This window comes from Triticum urartu, chromosome 4A (genome assembly GCF_056163025.1).
Source record: "Triticum urartu cultivar PI428250 chromosome 4A, HENAU_Tu73, whole genome shotgun sequence".
NCBI lineage: Eukaryota > Viridiplantae > Streptophyta > Magnoliopsida > Poales > Poaceae > Triticum > Triticum urartu.
In genome coordinates this window covers 135369152-135376806 of record NC_141876.1, presented here as the reverse complement: position 1 = coordinate 135376806, position 7655 = coordinate 135369152, and positions in this window count along the sequence as shown.

Here is a 7655-nt window from a genome sequence, read left to right as displayed (position 1 = left end):
TTATGGTTCCTTTATAACGAACGCTGGGTTGTTGGGTAGAGGAATTACCCTCGGTATTATGGAGTATCAATACTACACCAATAGGTCTACGGGTTACACACCTTTCTTCATGGTTTATGGAGCAGAAGCAGTATTGCCTAGTGACATCCGTCATGACTCGCCCCGTGTGGCGGCTTATGTTGAAGCTAATAATGAACAAGCCAGACAGGATGCACTTGACTTGTTGGATGAAGAAAGAGACTTAGCAGCGGCCTGGCCAGCAATTTATCAACAGGACATGCATCGTTATCACAGCCGCCGGGTTAAGTCCAGGACTTTTCAGGAAGGCGACTTGGTGCTCCGGCTCATCCAGGATCTTTCAGATGCACACAAGTTATCCCCACCTTGGGAAGGGCCCTTTGTGGTCAGTAAAAATTTAAACAATGGGTCATACTACCTCATTGACGTTCGAGAGCATGCAGACTCAAGTAAGTCGGAAAAGGAGACCCGATGACCCACAAGTATAGGGGATCTATCGTAGTCCTTTCGATAAGTAAGAGCGTCGAACCTAACGAGGAGCAGAAGGAAATGATAAGCGGTTTTCAGTAAGGTATTCTCTGCAAGTACTGAAATAAGTAGTAACAGATAGTTTTGTGATAGGATGAATTGTAATGAGCAATGAGTAACAAAAGTAAATAAAGTGCAGAAAGGTGGCCCAGTCCTTTTGTAGCAAAGGACAAGCCGGAACAAACTCTTATAATAGGAAAAACGCTCTCGAGGACACATGGGAATATCGTCACGCTAGTTTTCATCATGTTCATATGATTCGCGTTCGATACTTTGATAATTTGATATGTGGGTGGACCGGTGCTTGGGTGCTGTTCTTACATGAACAAGCATCCCACTTATGATTAACCTCTATTGCAATCATCCACAACTACAACAAAAGTATTAAGGTAAACCTAACCATAGCATGAAACATATGGATGCAAATCAGCCCCTTACGAAGCAACACATAAATTAGGGTTTAAGCTTCTGTCACTCTAGCAACCCATCATCTACTTATTACTTCCCAATGCCTTCCTCTAGGCCCAAATAATGGTGAAGTGTTATGTAGTCGACGTTCACATAACACCACTAGAGGCTAGACAACATACATCTTATCAAAATATCAAACGAATACCAAATTCACATGACTACTAATAGCAAGACTTCTCCCTTGTCCTCAGGAACGAACGTGATTACTCACAAAGCATATTCATGTTCATAATCAGAGGGGTAATAATATGCATATAGGATCTGAACATATGATCTTCCACCAATTAAACCAACTAGCATCAACTACAAGGAGTAATCAACACTACTAGCAACCTACTAGCACCAATCCCAGACTTTGAGACAAGAATTGGATACAAGAGATGAACTAGGGTTTTGTAATGCCCTCGATGCGGCTATAGCTCCCACGTGTCGAGGCACGACTTAGAGACATAATCACATTGAAGGCATATGTCACAAGTTAGGCAATCATCACAACATCCCATGTAATATAGATAATAAAAGGGGAGATAACATAGTTGGCTTACACTCGCCACGTCAATCAAAGTACATAAATAGCATTACAACAATCAAACACTCATGGCCCGACTACGGCGCCAAAATAAAAGATAACCCAACATGCGACACGGTCCCGATCACCCCAACTGGGCACCATTACTGATCATCAGGAAAGGAAACATAGTATCGTTGAGAGTCCTTGTCGAACTCCCACTTGAGCTCAAGCGCGTCACCTGGAGCGGAATCATCAGGCCCTGCATCTGGTGTAATAGTAAACTGTGAGCCACAGGGACTCAGCAATCTCGCACCCTCGCGATCAAGACTATTTAAGCTTATAGGTATGGCAAGGTAAATATATGTGGAGCTGCAGTAAGCGACTAGCATATATGATGGCTAACCTATTCGCAAAAGAGAGCGAGAAGAGGAGGCAAAGCGCGAGCGAGAAACTAGAGAGCAACCTGCGCAAACATTACTCCAACACCGTGTTCACTTCCCGGACTCTGCCGAGAAGAGACCATCACGGTAACTCACACTGTTGATTCATTTTAATTAAATTACGGTTCAAGTTATCTACAACCGGACATTAACAAATTCCCATCTGCCCATAACCGTGGGCACGGCTTTCGAAAGTTCAAATCCCTGCAGGGGAGTCCCAACTTAGCCCATGACAAGCTCTCACGGTCAACGAAGGAATAGACCTCCTCCCGAGACGTTCCGATCAGACTCGGTATCTTGGTTCTTCAAGACACTTCGACAGGTTAAAACCAATCCAGCAACACCGCCCGAATGTGCCGACAAATCCCGATAGGAGCTGCACATATCTCGTTCTCAGGGCACACTCAGATGAGCGCTCCATACAACTAAAACCAAACCTCGAGTTTCCCCGAGGGGGCGCTGCACAGGACTCTAGTTTGGACCAACACTCAGAGGAGCACTGGCCCGGGGGGGGGGGTTAAATAAGATGACCCTCGAGCTCCAGAAACCCAAGGGAAAAGAGGCTAGGTGGCAAATGGTAAAACCAAGGTTGGGCATTGCTGGAAAAGCTTTAATCAAGGCGAACTATCAAGGGGTTCCCATTATAACCCAACCACGTAAGGAACGCAAAATCCGGGAACATAACACCGATATGACAGAAACTAGGGCGGCAAGAGTGGAACAAAACACTAGGCGAGAGGCTGAGCCTTCCACCCTTTATCAAGTATATAGATGCATTAAGATAACATGGAAATATAATGATATTCCAACAAGTAAATAATGTTCCAACAAGGAACGGTCTCCAATCTTCACCTGCAACTAGCAACGCTATAAGAGGGGCTGAGCAAAGCGGTAACATAGCCAATCAACGGTTTGCTAGGACATGGTGGGTTAGAGGTTTGACATGGCAATTTGGGAGGCTTGAAAGCAAGTGGTAGGCATCGTAGCATAGGCATAGCAAAAGAGCGAGCATCTAGCAAAGCAAAGATAGTAGTGATTTCGAGGATATGATCATCTTGCCTGCAAAGTTGTCAGAGTTGACTGGATCCTCGAAAGCAAACTCAACGGGCTCCTCGTTAGCGAACTCATCTCCCGGCTCTACCCAAACAAGACAAACAAGCAAACGGAACACAATCAACTACGTGCAAACTCAAACAACATGATGCAAAGATGGTATGCTATGCGGGATGCGATGCGGGATGCACATGCAAGATTTGACAAGGGATGCATGAACCTGGACTCAACTTGGGAATCCAAGTGTGCCACTAGAAAGATGAGATGAAATCACTTGAAAATTATATAAAGAACGCCGGAATCAGAGTTACGGTTTGGAAATGGCAAGCAATTCAAATATGGCCACGTTCTGCGATTTACAGCAAGTAGCCATCTAAATGCAACAAGATGAACATGCTACAACACTCAAACATGGCATAAAAATACATGGCAGGGATGCATTCATGAAGCTTAATAAAATTCTAGCACTGAGCTACGGCCAATTCATCCATTAACAGGTTCAAACAAGCATGGCAAAAATGCATATGGTAAACAGATTTCAGACTTAGTGAAATTAGCACTTGTCTGGAATCTCAGATCAGATAGCACTCTTTGGAGCAACAAAACTACATGCTACAGGACCTGAACATGGCAAAGTAAAGCATGGCATGGAGCTACTCAAAGAGCTTAACAAAAGTCCCTTAGTGACCTTGAGCCAAAAGGGATCCGAAAAATACAATTGCAAGCATGTGAACATGGCAAAAACATAATTAGTTCTCAGACTTAGTGAAAACTGGAGCATGCTGAAAACAGATATCAAGTAGGCATGTTTACGAGCTCGATGCACTCACTACAGAGCAAGTCATGGAAACCTAATCATACACCCATCAAGAATACACAAAATGCAAGCTAGACATGGCAAGAACAATAACATAGCAAGCAAGGATCAACTACAACATCCTCGGCAAAATCGCTAACAAGTAGACAATCTGCCCAGATTCACGAAATAGCAAAAGTAGAGCTCGATTGACTCAAGCTAGGGTGCTCCATAATTACAAACAAAGACATGGATGGATAGAGCACTACAAGATTAACAAAACATCCTTACTGATCATCCTCAAAAGAGGCACGGATCACTAGGAAACAACATGAACATATGGCCATATGAGATAAACAGCTCAAAGACTTAGTGAAAATGCTAAGTCCCTGGAATCAGCATTACCAAATGCCTCACTTTGCAAGCTTGTGCTAGTCACCACACACATCAAAAAAATACATGGGTTGCACCTCTGGAAAGATGGCAAAAGCCTTACCAAAACATATGTAGAGCTCATGGGCATATCATGCACACAATAATCATGGCAAAAATGACAAATATCTAAATGGAGCAGCAGATCTGACAATTATCTCTAGTAGCACTCTTCTAACAGCATTTCGGGCATCAATATGAACTCAAATGAAAATGATGTAATGAGATGAAATGATGTACTCTTTGAGACGAACATTTTGATATGCTATATGCCAAAAACGGAGTTACGGATGAGGAGTTACGATGCGATGAACAGGAGCATATGAACTAGGGTTTCGGGCAAAAAGTCAACCCGATGCAATTTTTGGATCTGAGATCTGCACGGACTTCGAGGCGCTCACCGGAATCACTGTTCGCCGGAGTTGCGCCGGGGCTTGCCGAGGGGAGGAGGAGGCGACCGGAGCTGGAGGAGGCCGGCCGGAGCGGGGGGGGGGGGGGGGGGCGTCAGCGGCGGCGCGGCGACGAGGGGGCGATGGCCGGCGACGAGGGGGCGGCGCTGGGCGGCGATGGCGCCCACGGTGGCGCGGTGGCCGGACGGAGAGGCAAAGGAGCGGCCCGGCATGGCGGAAGGCGGGCGCGGGGCGGCGGTGGTCGATGGGCCGGGGGGGCCGGTGACGGGCCCCGCGGGCCGCGGCGGGTGCGGACGGCGATGTGGGGCGTCGCGCCACGTGGCAGGCGCGGATAGGGCGCGGGCGGCGGCGGCGGTTTGTTCGGCCGGATTCGGACGTGTACGGCCGGCGCGAGGTGGGATTTCTCTTTTTTTTAGGGTTTCGGGGAGGGGATCTGAGATTTGGAATGAGGGGTCTATATATAGGCATAGAGGGAGCTAGGAGTGTCCAAATGAGGTGCGGTTTTCGGCCACGCGATCGTGATCGAACGCTCTAGATGATGGAGAGGGTTTTGGTGGGTTTTGGGCCAACTTGGAGGGGTGTTGGGCTGCAACACACACGAGGCCTTTTCGGTCCCTCGGTTAACCGTTGGAGCATCAAACGAAGTCCAAATGGTACGAAACTTGACATGCGGTCTACCGGTAGTAACCCAAGGCCGCTTGGCAAGTCTCAGTCCAATCCGGAAATGTTTAATCCCCACACACGGAAGAAAGGTAGAAATGACCACCGGAGGAGAACGAAGCGCCGGAATGCAAAACGGACAACGGGGAAAATGCTCGAATGCATGAGATGAACACGTATGCAAATGCAATGCACATGATGACATGATATGAAATGCATGACAACAATAACAACACATGGATACAAAGAACTCGAACCCGAGAAAATAAAATAACTTAACGCCGGAAATGGCAAGAGTTGGAATACATATTGGGAAAGTCATATCCGGGGTGTTACAGGTTTGGAGATGAGATGGTGCTGGTGAAGATGTTGATGGAGATTGCCCTCTCCCAATGAAAGGAGCGTTGGTGATGGCGATGGTGATGATTTCCCCCTCCCGGAGGGAAGTTTCCCCGGCAGAACAGCTCTGCCAGAGCTCTAGATTGGATCCGCCAAGGTTCCGCCTCATGGCGGCGGAGTCTCGTCCCGAAAAGTTCCTTACTATTTTTTTCTCATGGAAAGACTTCATATAGGAGAAGATGGGCGTCGGAGAGCCACCAGGGGGCCCACGAGGTAGGGGCGCGCCCTAAGGGGGGCGCCCCCACCCTCGTGAGAAGGGTGTGGGCCCCCTGGCCTTCATCTTTGGCGCGGATTTTTCTTTATTTATTTTAAGATGTTCCGTGGAATTTCAGGACTTTTGGAGTTGCGCAGAATAGGTCTCTAATATTTGCTCCTTTTCCAGCCCAAAATTCCAGCTACCGGCATTCTCCCTCCTTATGTAAACCTTGTAAAATAAGAGAGAATAGCCATAAGTATTGTGACATAAAGTGAAATAACAGTCCATAATGCAATAAATATCGATATAAAATCATGATGCAAAATGGACGTATCAACTCCCCCAAGCTTAGACCTCGCTTGTCCTCAAGCAAAAAGCCGATAACAATAAATATGTCCTCATGTTTAGAGGTAGAGGCGTCGATAAAAAATAAAATACGGACATGAAGGCATCATGATTATTCTCATAACAGCAACATAAATAGCTTTTGTCATATGATTACTTATATTCAAGTGATGATCTATTCACAATGCAAAAGTATAAATCATAAACCTTATTGGGCTCCTACAAACTATAATCTCAGTCATTGAAGCAATTGCAATTTATCATAACATCGGAAAGAGTCTATGTCAGAGCTAAAAAGCGAGTCCACATACTCAACTATCATTTTGTCCTCCATAATTGCTAACACTCACGCGATATTTGTGGTTACGGAGTTTTAATCGGACACAGAGAAAGATAGGGGTTTATAGTTTTGCCCCACAACCTTTTACCTCAAGGGTAATGTTAACAATAATGGTTCATGCTCCCCTACATCCAATTAGATATATATATATATATATATCATGTTCTTTCCAACATGCCGAGCTTGCCAAAGGATAAAATGAAAAAGAAAAGGTGAAGATCACCATGACTCTTGCATAAGGTAGAAGATAATAATAAAGGATAGGCCCTTCGCAGAGGGAAGCAGAGGTTGCCATGCGCTTTTATGGTTGGATATATAAAATCTCAATGCGGAAGAATGTCACTTTATATTGCCCCTTGTGATACGAACCTTTATTATGCAGTCCGTCGCTTTTATTACTTCCACATCACAAGATCGTATAAAGCTTATTTCTTCCACACCAATCAATCATACATATTTAGAGCAATTTTTATTGCTTTGCACCGATGACAACTTACTTGAAGGATCTTACTCAATCCATAGGTAGATATGGTGGACTCTCATGGCAAAACTGGTTTAGGGATATTTGGAAGCACAAGTAGTATTTCTACTTGGTGCTGAGAATTTGGCTAGCATGAGGGGGAAAGGCAAGCTCAACAAGTTAGAGGATCCATGACAACATACTTTATCTCAGATATAAGAAATACATAACTCATTACGTTGTCTTCCTTGTCCAACATCAACTCTTTAGCATGTCATATTTTAATGAGTGCTCCCAATCATAAAATATGTCAATGATAATATATCTATATGTGAAAACCTCTCTTTCCTTATTACTTCCTATTAATTGCAACAATGACCAAAGCTATGTCTGCCAACTCCCAACAACTTTTAATCATCATACTCTTTCTATGTGAAGTCATTACTCTCAATAAGATCAATATGAACTTTTTGTTTCTTTTTATTCTTTTTCTCTTTCTTTTATTCACCCAAGATCATGGCAAAATAATCAAGCCCTTAACTCAACACTAATCTTTATTATATATAGCTCACAGAATCGATTACAAAGACAGATCA